This window comes from Pongo abelii, chromosome 19 (assembly GCF_028885655.2).
Source record: "Pongo abelii isolate AG06213 chromosome 19, NHGRI_mPonAbe1-v2.0_pri, whole genome shotgun sequence".
Classification (NCBI taxonomy): Eukaryota; Metazoa; Chordata; class Mammalia; order Primates; family Hominidae; genus Pongo; species Pongo abelii.
The window spans coordinates 61,907,058-61,922,747 of record NC_072004.2 but is presented as its reverse complement, the minus strand read 5'-3'; positions in this window follow the sequence as shown (position 1 = coordinate 61,922,747).

Below are 15,690 nucleotides of genomic sequence, written 5' to 3'. Positions count from 1 at the left end.
GACACAAATAAATAAAAAGATATCTCATACTGATGGATGGAAAGAATTAATATAGTTAACGTGTCCATGCTACCCAAAGTGATCTACAGATTCAATGCAATCTTCATCGAACTACCAATGACATTCTTCACAGAAATATATAAAAGCAATTCCAAATTTTGTATCAAACCATAAAAGACTCCCAAAAGCAAAAGCAATCTTGAGCAAAAATAACAAAGTTGGAGGAATCACGCTATCTAACTTGAAGACAAACTACAAAGCTATAGTAACCAAAATACGTAGTACTAGCATAAAAACAGACTCATAGACCAATGGAAGAGAATAAAAAGCCCAGAAATACTCCCCATTTATAGCCAATTTATTTTCAACAGAGGCACCAAGAACATACAGTGGAGAAAAGACAGTTTCTTCAATAAATGATATTGGAAAACTGGATATCCACATACAGAAGGGTGACATTAGACCATTATATCTCACCACATACAAAAATCAATTAAAATTGATTAGACTTAAGTGTAAGACCTGAAAGTATAAAACTTCTAGAAGAAAACATAGGAGAAAATCTTCTTGATATAGGTTTAGGCTAAAAATTTTGGATACGACCTCAAAAGCACCAGCAACAGAAGCAAAAATAGACAAATGAGATTACATCAAACTAGAAAGCTTCTGCACAGCAAAAGAAACAATCAACAGAGTGAAGAACAACCTACAGAATAAGAGAAAATAATTGCACACCATACACTGGATAAGGAACTAACATAAAAAATATATCAGAAACTCAAACTGCTCAATAACAAGAAAACTACTGTATTTTAAAATCGGCAAAAAACTTGAACAGACATTTCTCAAAAGAAGACATATGAGGACCAACAGATTGCATACATAATGTTCAACATCTCAAGTCATCAGAGAAACACAAAGTAAGACCACAAAGATGAATGACAAAAAGTGTTGGTGAGGATGTAGAGAAAAGGGAACACTTACACACTGTTGGTGGGAATGTAAATTAGTAGAGCCATTTGGAAAATTATGAAGATTCAATCAGAGAATAAAATCAATTTCTGGGAATATTTATTTATAACAAAATACAGTTGGAGATACAAAAGAGAGACTATTCACTAGTAAAACCTGAGTTACTAGCCTAGAAGACAAACTAGAAGAAATACCTCAAAGAATGAAGCATAAATGCAAGATAATGGAAATAATTGAAAAAAGATAAGATAATTGGGTGCATGTGAAGAAAACCTAATTGAAAAATAGTGTTGCAGAAGAAAAAAAAACTACACCAGCAAAATAATATTAAAAAAAAAAGAGAAAATTTCCCCCAGTTGAAGAATATATACATCTGTAAATTTAAACTACACACCAAATTCCAGGCAGAATTAATGAGAAAAAAAAAAAAAAAAGAAACCCTAAACGTATCTGGGTAAATTTCTTGAATTCCAAGGATAAAGAAAAATACTGATAGTGTCCAAAAGAAAAGCCTGAGATATTTACAAATAAAACAAAGTCAGTTCTGGCATAAAACTTTCAGAAATTAAAATATATATGCCTTTCACTTTTTTTTAGAACACCTCTTTCAATCAGTCTTTCAAAAATGGTCTATGAAGATTAACTTTCTTGGTACTTTTTATGTCTAAGAATTATTTCTTTTTCTGTTCCACTTGATTTCTAGCTTGGATACTTATTTAATTCTGTATCCAAATTATTTTTCTCATAGCTTAAAAAAATTAAAATTTGTGTCCTCATTATCATCTAATTTCCATTTTACTTAGAATGCAATTTAGAATATCCCTTTTGAGGTTGTCTTATTTCCATGGGGTTGTAAATATTCCCTTTAAGGTATCTAGGTATAGGTTTTTGCCATTAATTTTATCTAGCACTGATACTTTCAGTCTAGAAATGTATACTTTTATCATCTGCGGGAAATTATACTGTTACTTATTTATTCCTGTCCATTCTCTTTGTTCATTTCTTCTGACATTCAGTTATATGGTTATTGGATCTTCATTTACCTCACTGTCTCTTCTTTAATCTTTTGTAATTTTTTTTTGTTTTTATGTTATTTTATTGGAATAACTTGGATTAATCTAACTCAATAATTCAGACTTCCACTGAATTCAAACTTTGATTGAGCTTTTTACTTTCTTTGTAAATTTTATTTTTCCCGGATTTATTATAATATAATTGACAGATAAAATTTTTACATATTTACAGTGCAGGATGTGATGTTTCAAGATTGTATATATTGTGAAATGATCAAGTTAAGCTAATCAACATATCCATCACTTCACTTATCATTTTTTTGTGATAATGTTTAAGATCTATTCTCTTAGCAATTTTCAAATATGCAATACATTATTATTAACTACAGTCATGTACAATAGATTTACAGAACGTGTTTATCCTGTCTAATGGAAATTTGTACCCTTTGATCAACACTTCCCCATCTTCACCCCATCAGCTCCTAGCAACCATCATTTATAAATCATCTGATAAGAGGTTAATATGCAAAATATATAAGGAACTCAACTCAATAGCGAGAAAACAAATAACAATTAAAAATGGTCAAATAATCTGAATAGAGGTTTATTAAGAGAAGAAATACAAAGGGCCAACAGGTATATGAATAAAAGGCTCAAGTCACTAATCATCAGGAAAATGCAAATTAAAACTATGATGAGATGTCACCTCACACCTGTTAGAATGGCTATTATCAGAAAAACATATATATATATATACACACCTATATATCACATACATACACATAAACACACACACACACACAGACAAACAATGGTTCATTGTATGAAATTGTATTCATCCTTAAAAAATAAGGAGAGTCGATCATCTATGACAATATAGATGAACCTGAAAAACATTATACTAAGTGAAATAAGCCAGGCACAGAAAGACAAATATTGCGCAATCTCATTTATATGTAAAATCTAAAAAAGTTGAACTCGTGGAAGCAGAGACCAGAAGACTGGTTAATTTTTTTTCACTTTATCACATTTACATTTACATTAAAGAACACCAATTAACTTACTTTATAGTAGTCTATTTTGTTTTATGAATGTGATGGTCTCCTAAATATATCTGAGAATTTAGTTAGATTTATTGTTTCAGTTACCTTTTGATTCCATTCTTCATGGTTTTCTTGGTATTTATTGTTTTCTTTCTGCATTTAGGTATTCTACTTTCATGTGTGTGTTTACCTCAATTCTGGATTCTACTCATGTTTTAAAATAAGAATACCCTGTATACCTGCACTGAGTGGCAGAATGGACAGTGCAATGGGATGTGAGGAGGGTTTATCTTCGCAATTTATGTGTTCTCTGTATTTCCATGGCTGGCAAGTGACCTGGAGAACGGCCTTGCTTCTCTAGCATGAACTACAACATTAGGAGTCTCCTCTTTTGCAACTCCCAGGTCAGAATTTAAGCTTTATTCTGGAGATAAAGCCTGAAGTCGCCCTCTTTTTCTGTCTTCTTTCTTCATAGTGTTTTGTTGTTTTTTATGGTTCTCTTTGCCTTGTTTCCAGCCCCAAACTCATACTAAGTGTAATCAATGAGTTGGAAAAGTACACCTCTTCACTGTGTAGTAGTGACTATGTCAGAGGGAGAGTAGCCCATATGACTCAGTTGCTCAGAATGATTTGCTTTAATCAGTTGCTCTGACAATTGCCCCAGAACCACATGCAGCTTTGAGTATTTTTTGACCCTTTGTATGGACTGCCTCTTCTTTCCTGTTTATGTTTAAGTTTTCTTTATCCTTACATATCCATCAATTCATTCTGATTTGTTTTCTATCTTCCAGGAATTTTTCAAAATTTATGAACTATTGACCATGTCCTTTCTAAAAATTTTTTTTACTACTGTTACTGCTTGTACTGTTAAGTTTATTTTTTCCTACATAATTTTGTGGGGGAAGGAAAACAGATGTAGATGTTGCACCTGAAATCTTTATTTAATCTGATGTATCACTTCTCACCTATCACACTGGTAAAACTTTCAAAAATATAAGACAATAGCTCCTGTAGGTAACACTGTGGAGAAACATGCACTTCATGTTTCCCCACACAAAGAATGCAAATTGTACAACCCTTTTGGTGGGAAACTTGGCAATACCTAATGAAACTACATATGCCCTAACATTTTGATTCAGCAATCTCACTTCTAAAAATCTATCCTGCATATGTATTTTTATTCCTCCAACACTATAAAAATACATATGCACAAGGTTATTTATTGCAGTGTTGTTTATATATGCAAAATATTGGAAACAACCTAAATGCCTATATATATGGCAGAGTGACTGAATAAACTATGATACATTCACATAATGAGAACTATGTAGCTATAAAAAATAATGAGAAAAATCTCTATGAACTGATATGGGATAATTTCATTTGACATACTGTTAAGTGAAAAAGCAAAGCAGAAAAAAATATCTATAGCATGCTGTTTTCATATAAGAAAGAAGGGGACATAAGAAGATACTGATGTAGCTGCTTATTTGTAAAAACATGTTTTTGTTTCTGATTAATCTGAAACTAAAGACAAACAAAAAAAAACCTGTTTACCTGTAGGAATAGGTAGGAAAGAAAGAGAGAAAGAAATGCAGAATGGTCTCAGGGTAGCAGAGATGAGGAGGGAATATATCTGACTCTTAGATATATTTGTATATATCTGACCCTTAGAACTACAGTGATGTTTCGCAAACACTTTACATTTCTTAAAATGTAAACAAATATGAACAACCAGGATGTACGTGGTACAAATAGTACCCCCATTAAAGAAAAATTAAGTCAGGCTAGGCTTCCTGTCAATAAAGGATAAAAAAAATTGTTAAGCAAATAATTGGTCCTACCAAAGATTCAGTAGCATTATAGAAGAAAATAAACAGAGGAGTTTCTCACAAGTTTAAAAAGGACCTGAGGAGATGTTGATCAAAGGATACAAAATTTCAGTTAGGAGAAATAAGTTCAAGAGATCTATTACACAACATGGTAACTATAGTTAATAACAGTATATTGTGTATTCTTGAAAATTGCTGAGAGTAGACTTTAAGTGTTCTCACCACGAAAAAATATGCAAAGTAATGGCCGGGCATGGTGGCTCACACCTATAATCCCAGCACTTTGGGAGGCTGAGGCAGGCGGATCATGAGGTCAGGAGATTGAGACCATCCTGGCTAACACGGTGAAAGCCCGTCTCTACTAAAAAAAAAAAAAATACAAAAAATTAGCCGGGCATGGTGGTGGGCGCCTATAGTCCCAGCTACTTGGGAGGCTGAGGCAGGAGAATGGCGTGAACCAGGGAGGCAGAGCTTGCAGTGAGCCGAGATCCACCACGAGATCCACCACTGCACTCCAGCCTGGGTGACAGAGCAAGACTCTGTCTCAAAAAAAAAAATAATAATAATAATAAATATGCAAAGTAATACATATGTTAATTAGCTCAATTTAGAAATTCCACAATGTAAACATATTTTAAAACAAGTTGTATAAAATTTTTATTTGTCAAATAAATAAATAAATAAATAAATGTTTAAAAGGTATGTTTCTAAATACTGCACACCATAAAAAATTATAATAAAACTTAGTGTCTTTTCTTTTTCTCTCATGAAGAAGCATGCAAGTAAACAAATACAAAATAACATGGATTATCTAAAATAAGCAGGAAATATGGGATGGCCATTGATACGGTTTGGCTGTGTCCCCACCTAAATCTCATCTTGAATTGTAGCCATTACAATTCCCATATGTTGTGGGAGGGACCCAGTGGGAGATAACTGAATCATGGGAGCAGTTTCCCCTATAATGTTCTGGTGGTAGTGAATAAGTCTCAGGAGATCTGATGGCTTTATAAAGGGAAATCCCTTTCTCTTGATTCTCATTCTCTCTCTTGCCTGCTGCCATGTAAGATGTGACTTTTGCTCTCTGCCATGATTGTGAGGCCTCCCCAGCCACGTGGAACTGTAAGCCCATTAAACCTCTTTTCTTTATAAATTACCCAGCCTCAGGTGTGTCTTCATCAGCAGCGTGAAAACGAACTAATACAGCCATGCAATAGAGACATAAAGTAGAATGACAGAGTAAATGAAAAGAAGGGAGAAAAAAAAGTGCCATATTAAAATCAAAATGAGACTCTAAAGCGCAAAGATTTAAGCTGACTCTAAAGAAAATCAAATAAGAGAAAGGGATGAGAAACATTTTTAAAATGTGGAGAACAATAAGTGAAAAGATGTACACCATAACATAAATACGTAAAAGGAAAGCTAATACAGTGGAAACAAATGAATAATCAGTGTGCTTTATGAAGAAAATGATGTTATGGAACAAATCAATATTTAAAATATAAAAAAAATTATGACTGATTAGAGACTTCAGTCTACAGATTGAAAGATTCATGATATAAAAGTCAAAACTAACATACACCACCTGAACAGGACAAATTAAGTCAACTGGAGTGATATGGGATTAGAATCTTAAGAGAGTTTTCACAAGGCTTCTTTTAATTCAGCAGTATTGCAGAATCACAGTCAGTTTCTCTTTCTGCAAGATATATCTTTTAACTGGGAAGAGTTTATGTTTTTCAACAATCACTGTGATATGACATGCTACTTCTTTAATTAGAGAGGTCTGTAGTGGAGACACTTTGCACTCTCAATCATTAGGCAAAAGTGATCATTTTTCTGAGAATATCTTATTTTCTGTTTCCATTTGAATTATTCCAGTTCCACGTTAAAGCAATTTTCTTACCAAATTTTGAACTCATTTATTTGGCTGCTTTTAATTTAGACATAAACCAAAGGCAATATGTTTATATGGCTTTTCTGACACTTTTATTGCTCATCTTTAAAGAAAAAAAAAGCTCAGTGAGTTTTACATTTCAAAAATATTTACTCTTTTTTTTCAAACTATTGCTTTTGAATTTTTGAGAAATGTTAAGAAAAAAATGTAGAATAAGAAATGTTATGGTGTAGACATGGTAATTTATTGAATCTTTATTAAACAAAAATTGACTTATGCCAGGACCATAGGTTTTAACAAGTGTATAGTTAGAACCTGAACTAGGGTCTTGCATATCATTTCAGTGAATTTTTAGGAAAAGGTTTTATTTCTTCTCTTTAATCATGTATTTAATTTAGAAAAGCACTACACTCAGATTCAACATCTAATCCTGTAAGACAAGCATGCCTCAGATATGTTACTAATGTAAATCAATGAAAGAAAAGTAAAAGACTGAAAGATCTTAATCGATCACATCAAGGTCCAAGTGTTTTTGCTATAAAGTCAACTGACACTAAACCAGAAATCCAATATTATATTTCATTTAAAATTTGACTGCCTTAAAATTATGATGAGCTTAATGAGTTACTAAGTGAAAATGTCAACAAATCAGTTACGGTAAATTTAACTTTTGTAGAGTCTTACACAGAGTAAAGACAGTAATCCTGGACCAAGACATGTTGCCTCAAAAGTATGTGCTTTCACAGCAACAATCAGATCTTGTGCATTTGTTATGAGCACTTATAGAAATTGCTTTTCTATTGGTCTCCCTAACTCAAGCCTCCTTCCCCTTGTTTCCTACATTCTGTGACTAGCAGTGCTCATGCAGGAAATATCTGATAGGTAACGCTTGTTATTGTTGAATTTTTAAGAAATAATTGGCAAAAAGAAAAAATATATATGAAAATAATACCTGCACTCACTTGTTTATATGTGCCCATCAACAGTGAATTGGATAAAGAAAATGTAGCATATATACCCCATGGAATATTAAGAAGCCATTAAGAAGGAATGAAATCATCTCCTTTGCAGCAACGTGGAGGCAGCTGGAGGCCACTATCCTAAATGAATTATTAATCCAGAAACAAAACCAAATACCGCATGTTCTCACTTATAAGTGAGAGTTAAATAGTAGATACACACAGACATAAAGATGGCAATGATAGACACTGGGGACTCCAAAAGGGGGGAGGTAGAGAAGGGAGGGGAACAAGGTTGAAAAACTACGTCTTGGGTGCTACATTCACTATATGGGTGATGGGTTCAATAGAACCTCAAACCTCAGCCTTAGTGAACAAATCTGCACATATCCCTTGAATCTAAAACAAAGTAAAATTTAAAACATTAAAATATTTGGCAAATTCTAGTTATCCTTTAGGAGAAAGGTTGTCTTTGATAGCAAAAGGCCAAATGCAGTGCTGGAGATCAAGAAGGACAGCATCTCAAGACTATGGGCATTATTTTTTTATTAAAGAAGGAAATTTTTAATGGCTTTATTATTCTATATACTCTTCTCAGATCAGTTTGATTTAGGCTAACAATGGTCACATCTCACTTACCTGGCACAATGCTGGTAAACAATTCAGTCATAAATAGGAAAGAATGGATAATCTAAATATAGTTAAGCCATGCACGGTGGCTCATGCCTGTAACCCCAACACTTTGGGAGGCCAAAGTGGGATTGCTTGAAACCAGGAGTTTGAGACCAGCCTAGGCAACATGGTGAAACCTCATCTCTACCAAAAATACAAAAATTAGCCTGGCATGATAGCATGTGCCCGTGGTCCTAGCTACTCAGGAGGTTGAGGTGGGAGGATAGCTTGAGCCCTTGGAGGTTGAGGCTACAGTGAGCCAAGATCGTGCCACTGCACTCCAGACAGTGGAGTGACAGGTAACAGAGAGAGACCCTGTCTCTAAATAAATAAATAAATAAATAAATAAATGTAGTTATATTTATCTATAGAGTACATTTTTATAGAAACAGCAAAATGATAGTCTTTATTTTTATTGATTCATAGTAAAAGTAATATGGACATTTTAAAGTCATAAAAAATGTTCTAGACAACGTGCACAAACTCTAGAAAACAAAAATTTAATAAATTTGGGAGTGAGACAGCTATAAATCATTCACAAATTGCAAATTCTTAATTTAGTATTCTGTAAATTTTTTAAAGAGATGTCAATATTAGAGATAGCTGTTTCAGAGCACTGTAAGATATGAAATTCTCTGCTTATGACCTCAGGATCATTATGTTAGAAATGCAAGAGACCATGGACTGTCATGTCCAACATTTCTCAAAGTTCATTCCATAGTTCTCGGTCACACTCTGAAAAAAAGTATTCAGTGGCTAATGCACTTGTGAAACTCTGAATAATATACATCCCTTATAGAGATTTATACAATAGTCAACATATCAAAGTAATGAGAAAGCTTGTAGTATGAAAAGCTATTTAACTTTGAAAGAAAATATAGCATGATAATTCAAAAGATCATGGATGCTAGAACTAGACTGGGTGGGTTTAAAGCCCGGTTTTTCTTCTTAGCAGTTCTGTGAGCTTAAGCTACTTATTTAACCTCTCTATATCTGTTTGCTTAAATAAAGACCAAAAAATGCCTATTTCAAACAATATTCTTGGAATAATTTAAACAAGTCAATATAGAGAAAAAAATATAGTATCCAGCACATCATAATAACTATTATAGAACATTTTAGTTGGCACTTCTCAAATATAACTGACCATTTGTGTGTGTACACCTCTTAATAGCCCAAAGAACATGGCCTTGTCCAACCTCATTTTTTTTTAGATGGAGTCTTGCTATGTTGCCCAGGCTGGAGTACAATGGCAGGATCTCGGCTCACTGTAACCTCCGCCTCCCAGGTTCAAGCAATTCTCCTGCCTCAGTTTCCTGAGTAGCTGGTATTACAGGCCTGCACCACCACCCCTGGCTAATTTTTGTATTTTTAGTAGAGACTGGGTTTCACCATGCTGGCCAGGCTGGTCTCAAACTCCCGACTTCAGGCGATCCACCCACCTCAGCCTCTCAAAGTGCTGGGCTTACAGGCGTGAGCCATTGTGCCCAGCCCAAGCTCATTTTAAGAAAAGAAAAACAACACTCACAAAGGCCAAATTACATTGACAGGTGTTGACAGGGAGTAACTAACAGGTAGAACTAGAACTTAGTTCTCCTTCATCCCTACCCAATATTTTATACCATTATGGGTTTCATCTTCCCTTAAATCTTAAAACCCCGCATTTTCATTTTTACCTGTGGGCAATACCTTGAAGTTTCAGAAAAGGCTCAAAATCTTCCCTGAAATTGTCATGATGTATTGATAGGATTATTCAGTAACGGAAATAATAGAGATTTTTTAGAAGTTTTCTGTAAAAAAATTTGCAAAAAATAATCTAGCTTTTTTATTATAAATATATTTGAAGGGAAAAGAGATCTAAAATTTCTTAGTAAAGACATCAAAACAATTGAAAATGCCGTTTAAGTCATAGTGGGGTTTTAAAAAAATATTTCCTAAAAGTCTAGCTGCTTTCATTCCTTTCTGATATTGTAACTGCTTCTAGTGTACCTGAGAACCAGGCTTCAAATAAAGCTGCAGCTTTTAAAGGAAACAAAGGAAGCTGTTGCCTTAGCAACAGGAACTACATAAAGTCCCACACAGCACTTCCATCTCTAGCAATTCCCTTCCGGTTCTGTATGTGTGCACCTAAATAGCATGGAGAATGGAACTCTGCCCTTGGACGCTTTCAATAAGAGAATTCATTGAAATTTTCATTGGAATTAGGCAGTTTCATGTGGGAACTTTAGTGGCATGTCTAACATGCCTATTGTGAATGGGAAAAAATGTAGATTTGTGAAAATGAATCACATTTGCCCATATGGCTAACTCTAGGTAAACATCTGTTCCTTACATTGTGTTAATAGAAACTGAGTTTGGGGAAGCCTCATACTTTAGGCTATGAAAGAATGGAATCTGTGAAGCTGGAAAATTCACCATATGTCTTCTACTCCTAAGCATCCTCTTTTGCCTTCAGTTCTCAAACACGTTTACTTGGGGCATGTGATAGCAAAATAAATAAACAAATAAATAAAGATCAAAAGTCATCTTTAGTAGGAGGAAAATGAAAGACTTCATTGCAATAGAAGGAAGTGGAGCAAGATGGCCTAATAGAAGCTGCCAGTAATTGCCCCCTCTACCGGAACAATGAAGTGAACAACTATCCATGCAAGACATCACCTTCATAGAAACCAAAAATCAGCTGCACCATCACAGTGCCTAGTTTTAACATCACAACAAGGAAAGAGGCACTGAGGAGGGTAGAAAAGACAGTCTTGAATTGCTGATGCCACCCCTCCCGACTCCCTGGCAGTGGCCCTGTGGTACAGAGAAAATATGTGTTCTCAGAGGAGAGAGAGCACAGTGATTGTGGGATTTTGCATTGCAGCTCATTACCGCCTGTCATAGCAGAAAGCAACATAAGGCAGAATTCAGCGACACCCAAGGAGGGAGCATTTAGACCAGCCCTAACCAGAGGGCAATCATCCATCCCAGTGGACAGACCTAAATTCCAGCTAGCCCCACCACCATAGGCTAAAGCACTCAGAGAGCCTAAAAAAACTTGAAAGGCTGTGTAGGCTGTGAGGACTGCAATTGCTGGGCAACTCTTTGTGCTGTGCTGGGCTCAGAGCCAGCGGACTTGGAGTGCACTCAATCTATTATATTAAGACATCAGCCTGGGCAGCCAGAGGAATACTTGCATCACCAGTCCCCTAATCTTAGACAGCACAGCTCGCAGCTCTAGGAGAGACTCCTTCCTTCTGCTTGAGATGAGGAGAGGGGAGACAAAAGAGGACTTTGTCTTACAACTTGGATACCAGCTCGGCCATAGTAGAATAGGGCACCAGGCAGAGTCTTCAGGTCCCAGTTCAGGCTCTAGCTCTTGGACAACATTTCTAGACACACACTGGGCCAGAAGGTAATCTGCTGCCTTGAAGGTAAGGAAGGATCCTGCCTTGAAGGTCTAGCAGGATCCATCACCTGCAGACTCAAGAGCCCTTAGGCCTTGGATAAACAACAGTAGCCAAACAGTACTCACTACAGGCCTTGGTGAGCCCCTGTGCAGCTCTGGCTTCAAGTGTGACCCAGCATATCCTCCGCTGTGGTGGCCATTGAGAGACTTCTTGTGCTTAAGGAAAGAAGAGGGAAGAATAAAGGAGGCTGGGTGCGGCGGCTCACACCTGTAATCCCAGCACTTTGGGAGGCCAAGGCGGGTGGATCACCTGAGGTCAGGAGTTAGAGACCAGCCTGGGCAACATAACAAAACCTCATCTCTATTAAAAATACAAAAATTAGCTGGGTGTGGTGGCACACACCTGTGTGTGATCTAAGGTACTCAGGAGGCTGAGGCAGGAGAATTGCTTGAACCCAGGAGGCAGAGGTTGCAGTCAGCTGAGATCACACCATTGCACTTCAGCCTGGGTGACAAAGCCTGTCTCAAAAAAAAAAAAACAAAAACAAAAAACAAAAAAGTAAAGGAGATTTTGTCTTGCAGCTTGAGTACCAGCTTGGACATAGCGAGATAGAGCACCAAGCAGGCTTCTGAGATTCCCGATTCCAGCCTTGGCACTTGAACCACATTTCTGGACCCACCCTGGGCAGAGGGATGCCCACTGCCCTTAAGAGAAAGACCTAGGCCTAGCAACATTCACCATAAGCTGACTAAAGAGCCCTTGGAACTTGGGTGAACATTGTGGTAGCCAGGTAGTATTTCTTGGGGACATGGGATAGTAGTGGGCATGGGAGGAGATTCCTTATGTTTGGTGAAAGGAAAGGGAAGAATGGAAAGGAGAAAGGACTTAGTCTCGTGGCTTGGGTGCCAGCTCAACTGCAATAGAATAGAGCACCGAATAGATTCCTAAGTTTCTTGACTCCAGGCCCTAGGTCCCAGACATCTCAGGACCTGCCCTGGGCCACAGGGGAGCTCACCACTCTGAAGAAAAAAACGCATGCCTGGCTAGATTTGCCACCAGCTAACTAAAGAGCACCTGAACACTGAGTGAATATCAGCCATAGCTAGAAGGTAGTTGTCGTGGACCTTGGGCAAGACCCAGGGCTGTGCTGGCATCAGGTCTGACCCAGCACAGTCCCATTGGTGATGATCAAAGTGTGGTTTATGTTACCCCTCCCCTAGCTCCAGGCAGCTCAATTGTTTAGGGGAAAGTAAGGGAAGAGAACCAGAGATTCTGCCTGGTAATCCACGGAATTCTCGTGGATCTTACCCAAGACCACTAAGGAAGTACCTCTATGAGTCTGCAAGAGTGACAGCATTCCTGGACTTGGGGTGACCCTCGTGTAGATATGGCTTCAGTGAACAAAAACTTAGATCACAACATTCAATTCCCTTTGAACACTTGGAAAGCCTTCTCAACAAGGACAGGTACAAACAAGCCTAGACTGTGAAGACTACAATAAATACCTACACTTCAATGCCCAGACATGGACAGACTTTCAAAAGGCATCAAGATCATTCAGGAAAACATGACTTCATGAAATGAACTAAATAAGGTACTAGTGACCAATCCCAGAGTGATAGAGATATGCCACCTTTTAGACAGAGAATTCACAATAGCTGTTTTGAGAAAGCACATGAAATTCAAGATAACACAGAAAAAATTCAGAATCCTATCAGATAAAGTTAACAAAGAGATTGAAATATTTTTTAAATCAAGCAGAAATTGTGAAACAGAAAAATTCAATTGAAATATTGAAGAATGCATGTGAGTCAACAGCAGAATTGATGAGGCAGAAGAAAGAATTTGTGAGCTTGAAGACAGGTTATTTGAAAACAAAAAGTCAGAGAAGACAATAGAAAAAAAAATGAAACATGTTTAGAAGATCTAGAAAATAGCCTCAAAAGGACAAATCTAAGAGTTATTGGTTTTAAAGAGACGGTGGAGATAGGTGAGGTAGAAAGTTTATTCAAAGGGATAATAACAAAATACTTCACTGGCCGGGCACGGTGGCTCACGCCTGTAATCCCAGCACATTGGGAGACCGAGGCAGGTGGATCATGAGGTCAGGAGTTCAAGATCAGCCTGGCCAAGATGGTGAAACCCTGTCTCTACTAAAAATACAAAATTTGGCCTGGTGTGGTGACAGGCGCCTGTAATCCCAGCTACTCAGGAGGCTGAGGCAGGAGAATTGCTTGAACCCGGGTGATGGAGGTTGCAGTGAGCCAAGATTGCGCCACTGCACTCCAGCCTGGGCGAGAGAGTGAGATTCCATCCCAAAAACAACAACAACAACAAAAATATTTCACAAACCTAGAAAAATATATCGATATTTAACTGCAGTCTCTTCAATAAATGATGCTGGGAATACCAAATATCCACATGCAGAAGAAAAAACTGGACCCCTATCTCTTGCCTTGTACAAAACCCAAATCAAAATGGATTAAAGATTTAAATTTAAGACTTCAAACTATGAAACTACTACAAGAAAACACTGCAGAAACTCTCCAGGACATCGGTCTGAGCAACAATTTCTTGAGTAATATCCCACAAGCACAGGCAACCAAAGGAAAAATGGACAAATGGGATCACATCAAGTTTCAAAACTTCTGAACAACAAAGGAAAAATTCAACAATATAGACAGACTTCCCACAGAATGGCAGAAAATATTTGCAATCTATTCATGTGACAAGGGTCTAATAACCAGAATATGTAAAGGGCTCAAACACCTCAACAGGAAAAACTCTAATAATCTCATTAAAAAATAGGCAAAAGATGTGAATAGACATTTCTCAAAAGCAGATATACAAATGGCAAACAGGTATATGAGAAGGTGATCAACATCATTGATCAACAGAGAAATGCAAATCAGAACTGCAATGAGATAACATCTCACCCCAGTTTTAAAATGGCTTTATCCAAAAGATGGGCAATCATAAATGCTGACAAAGATATGAAGAAAAGGGAACCCTCATAGACTATTGGTGAAAATGTAAATGAGTACAGCCACTATGAAAAACAGTACAGAGGCACCCCGAAAAACTAAAAATAGAACTCCCATATGATCCAGCAATCTCACTGCTAGGTATACACCCAAAAGAAAGGAACTCGGTATATCAAAGAGATATCTACCCTTCCGTGTTTATTGCAACACTATTTACAATAGCCAAGATATGGAAGCAACCTAAGTGTTCATCTTCAAATGAATGGATAAAGAGAATATGGTACACATACACAATAGGGTACTATTCAGCCATAAAAAGAATATGATCCTATAATTTGGAACACCACGAATAGAACTGGAGGACATTTTGTTAACTGAAATAAGCCAGGCACAGAAAGACAAAATTGTTCTCATGTTCTCACTCATTTGTGGGAGCTAAAAATTAAAACAACTGAACTCTTAGAGATGGAGAGTAGAATGATGGTTACCAGAAGCTGAGAAAGGTAGTGGTGGAGAGGGGGGAATGGGAATGGTTAACAGGTATAAAAATATAGTTATGTAGAATGAATAAGATATAGTATTTGATAGCACAACCGGGTGAGTACAGTTAACAATAATTTACCGTATGTTTAAAAATAGCTAAAAGACTTTGGGAAGCCAAGTCAGTTATGTCACTTGAGGTCAGGAGTTTGAGACCAGCCTGGCCAAGGTAGTGAAACTCCGTTTCTACCAAAAATACAAAAAATTAGCCAAGCACGATGGTGTGTACTTGTAGTGCCAGCTACTAGGGAGGCTGAGGCATGACAATCGTTTGATCCTAGGAGGCAGAGGTTGCAGTGAGTGGAGATTGCACCACTGCACTCCAGCCTGGGTAACAGAGCAAGACTCTGTCTCAAAAAAAAAAGTTAAACGAGTATAATTTGAAT